The sequence below is a fragment of the Lolium perenne genome, chromosome 3 (genome assembly GCF_019359855.2).
Source record: "Lolium perenne isolate Kyuss_39 chromosome 3, Kyuss_2.0, whole genome shotgun sequence".
In the NCBI taxonomy this organism is placed as follows: domain Eukaryota; kingdom Viridiplantae; phylum Streptophyta; class Magnoliopsida; order Poales; family Poaceae; genus Lolium; species Lolium perenne.
In genome coordinates this window covers 334,299,138-334,303,423 of record NC_067246.2, presented here as the reverse complement: position 1 = coordinate 334,303,423, position 4,286 = coordinate 334,299,138, and the positions used below count along the sequence as shown (strand labels likewise).

At 45.8% G+C, this 4,286-nt stretch overlaps 1 long non-coding RNA gene across 1 annotated transcript; it reads left to right on the top strand.

The window, feature by feature from the left end:
• The first annotated feature begins 2,991 nt into the window (after nucleotides 1–2,991).
• Nucleotides 2,992–3,886, top strand: LOC139837734 (uncharacterized). The gene is made up of 4 exons (XR_011754395.1): nucleotides 2,992–3,190; nucleotides 3,279–3,389; nucleotides 3,478–3,547; nucleotides 3,628–3,886. It is a non-coding gene; the product is annotated as an uncharacterized lncRNA (long non-coding RNA).
• Nucleotides 3,887–4,286: the final 400 nt, after the last annotated feature.

The window sequence follows — 4,286 nt, the reverse complement described above, 5'->3', positions numbered from 1 at the left end:
AATCAGAACCGAACAAAACCTTCCATGATTTGCAAATCTGACCATGAAGAAGCACTGGGAAGTTAATTAGCATCTGCACGATGCGGTTTAAATACTAGTAGTGCTAGGCGTGTATCCATACGGCGAGGGGTGTACGGTCGATATATAGACAGCCGCCGCGACATAGAGAGAAGAGCGAGAGGACGAGCGCCGAGTGTTAGGGTTAGGGTCTGTAGCGGTGCCGAGTCCGTGGCGGTGCCGCCGCGACATAGAGAGAAGAGCGAGAGGAGGAGGGGGAACACCGTGTCCGTGGCCGTGGCGGTCCGTTAGGGTTTTTTTGCTTTCTTCATTTCAATTGTTATCCATCTAGCAATCTGTTATATGATCATTACATGATGAATGAAATACAATTGCTTTCTTAATTTTGCAGTGACATTGAGGTATGGAGGACGGCACCTTCGTCCGAGATGAGGAGGGGGAAGAAGCGGTGCAGCGATTGATCTATGAGAGTGCCCGTGGTCCGGAACCCGACGATGGAGATGACAACGAGTACGCCGACTTTCTGAATGATTTTGGCGAGGGACTTGAGTCTGAACAAGTTAGAAAAGACAATGAAGTGTCCATCACAAACTCCGGCGAGGTGTATATCTATGTATCAATTAGTCTGTGTTCATCCCTAGATGCATTCATTTATTTGTATTGCACTTATTAACGAATAATTTTTTCTTTTAGCCTTCTGGATCATCGAGCAAGTCTGTTAGAACAAAACGAGGCCCGACGCGGGTGCTAAAGGGCGAGGGCAGGTTAGCCCTCACGGCATTCAAGGCTAATGGTGAACCAAAGGAGCCCAAGGAGTTTTGCCGCAAATTTACAAGTCAATCCGGAGTTATTGTTAGGGACCATGTACCGATCAGCATTCAAGAGTGGCATAAGCCGAAGAACCCGGAGAGTGGTGCTACTTATGTCAACGACAGCATGAAAAAATTTCTTTGGGAAACGCTACTGACAAAGTTCAGCCTACCGGAAGACATGACGGAAGGCCAAGGATAAAGTCAAGGAATGGACATGGAAGAAGATGGCCATACAATTCCGTAGCTTCAAGAAAAATTTATGGGACAAATATAAGAATGAAGATCCAGTATTCGATGATAATACCGAAAATCTAGTGAAGATAAAAGATAACTGGGCCGCATTTAAGGAGTATAAGAAATCGTCTAAGTTTGTGTCCCGATCGAAGAAAAATACCGAAAATGCTGCAAAGAAGAAACTTCCGCATCATTTGGGGTCAGGTGGCTACAAGAGTGCCATTCCGAAGTGGACAGCGTTTGAGAATAAACTGATGGATCATGGAATCACTCCACAGACATGGGACTGGCCCGAACGGTCCAAGTTCTGGTTGTTCGCTCATGGGGCAGGGTTGGACCCAAAGACAGGGTTGATCGTTGCGAAGGGAAAATGGAAGGAAAAAATTGAGGCAATTGTACCGAAGCTTGTAGATGCAATTGAAAAGGTCGAAAGGGAGAGTACATTCCCGATCGAGAGAATGACGAGCCGACACTCGCTCCTGGGAACCCTGAACATGTTGGACGGGTACGAGCTCGCCCAGGTCTCACCATGAAGGAAGCGTGGCCGGACAGCGCTGACACTTATAGAAGCCGTTCGCGAAAGAAGAAGAAGGACGCCGACATTGTAACGGAGTTGTTATCTAGGGTGGAGGCTCTTGAGAGAAATCGAGAGGGCACCCGATCAGCCGCTGTTTCTACAGGATCCACAAGCCGATGCTGCCCCATCTCAGCGAAGAAGCGATGTCGGTTCCTCGCATCTTGACGGATGTGGAGGAAGCTACCCCGTGGATTATGTCACGGAGAAGACAGATTGCGAGCTACATATGTTAATCAGGACCGCGTACGTTAAGGTGGCGGTCGGCTATGTGTACCCAAGTGAAGATGGAGCAATGCACCATCATATGCCCATTCCACCTGGTTGTGTTCGTGTCGGGGTGGATGAAGTTGTTTCGGGGTTTGAAAAAGTGGAGCTTGATATTCCTAGAGGTGAAGATGAGAGGACACCGGGCGATGTCAAGCACGGTTTCGCCCTATGGCCGAAGAAGTACGTCGTCCTTTTGCAAAGGCCACCGACTCCTACACATGAGCAGCAAATGCCATCGACTCCTCCCGGTGGCAGTCCCGGTGAGCAGCCAAGTCCACACCTACCCGAGAGGGACCCCAGCGTGAGTCCACCATCTCGAGATCCTCCGCGTAAGACAGCGTCCGTTAAGCGGAACGGTACGCCGCCTAGGAAGAAAGCTAGAAAGGAGAAACAACTGCCGCCTCCTGAGAAGTTACCTTGGGAAAAAACTCCAGAGGAAAACGCGAGGCCGTTAAGGCCGAGGTGAAGAAATTTTGCACCGAAAGTGCAGAGATACCTTTCGAGAAGACACTAGATCGGGAGAAAGTTGTGCGTACCGTTGACAATCTATATGACCCTGTACCATCGCCGCCATCTGACTATGCGCGTTCTATTGAAAGGTCGTATGACAAGATGATCGAGGCGACAAAACCCGTTAAATCGGGTATCAGTGAGATAAAAGGGATACACAGTGTCTACCAGCTCGGTCAACATCCCGGTCACTCGGTCGCCCCTCTCAAGGTGTTTGACGGAAGACCGTTCAAAGTTCTCGACAAGACGCAACTGATTACGCCTTAGCTGAACGAGCATATCAGTTTGTTCAAGGGAAAGATTTGGTCGAGAATCTCAGGAAGGTACCAACATGTATGCGTAACTTGCATTCGTGGTACCTTAAGGCCTCAAAGGAAGGGATCGAGACTATCATGGTGCGAGTTAGGGAAGAGCACTACTTCCAGGAGTACTGTGAACGTTGACTTCGCCGAACTCTTTCAGCTTATACAATCTCCGGGCCCTCGACAAATCAATCATCAGTTGCTATTGTCTCGTAAGTGATTTATTTATTTAATTTGAGAAGTCGTTCATTGTCTGCAGATTATAATCTTTTGTGCGCTATATTATGCAGATCGAAGATGCTCGAATGCAAAAGGGACGATATCACAGACATTGGGTTCATTGACCCGAACACAATGCATGTCAAAACCATAGATGATCCCCTCTATAACAAGGATACACCGCAGACTTTGCTAAGGTTTTTGAAGCGACAACGTGACAAAAAGCTAATACTTTGGCCTTACAACTTCGAGTGAGTCTTACTTGTCTTATAACACATTATATTTTGCTCACCGTATGTCAAAATTTTAACTAATGACTACATATTGAAACGTGCGTAGGTTTCACTTTATTCTTCTCGTCATCAATTTGGAAATTGGAGAAGTTGAAGTCTTGGACTCACTAACCAAAGAAAAGGATCTATACGTGTCTTGTTTTTTAATGCTCAGAAGGTAATTTGAATTCTTATCGGTTTGTTTCGTTAATTTCCTGCTTTGAACTAATTGATGACTCTTTTATGCATTTTCTTTTGTCGAGCAGCGTATGGCAAACTTTCATCAAGGAAGATACGTCCCGTGAATGGCCACCGAAGCTGCGATGGCGTGCGAAAGTAAGTAGTACTACCTAGGTCCACACACCTTTCAATTATCATACTTGACTATTGTTTGATTGAATTATATTCTTGTAAAGAAATGCCCGCAACAACCTCCGGGGACCGATCTCTGTGGATTCTTCGTTTGCGAGTTCATCCGCAGAATTGTCAACGAGAGAACGAATAATGAGAGAAATAAAGAGGTACAAAAACAATCTTCACAAATTTGTTTTGTTATCATAAGTTGTGCCGAGTTTCAGTAATAGTTGTTTCATGTATTCATTTGTATCTTATTCTTTTATAGTTGGCAAGAAAGCGGAACAAGCTCTCAATCGATGACCGCTTCATAGCAATAGGCGAGGAATTGGCGGGATTTTTCCTTCGGGACGTCATACCACCACTCGCAGAGCACCACAATGAATGAAGATGTACATGTTACATATATCGTTGACTCGAAGAGTACCACTATGCTACATGTAATAGACATATATAGAGTACGCCTCGGAGAGCACCACTATGCATGAAGATCGATCTTCATGCATAGTGCTACTTAATTTGCGATCTCATGCAATAACATGTGTGTTATATTATATGCACCAACTTGCTATGCATCATCTTGATCTTCATGTACTACCTAAACCCAAACGCGTTTCTGGTGCATCGACGCGATATGAATCAAACCGATATCCCTAAACCTCTCCAAAACCCTAAAAAGCCAATTCTCTTCGCGCAGAGATTTGGGAAAATTCCCTGCCGC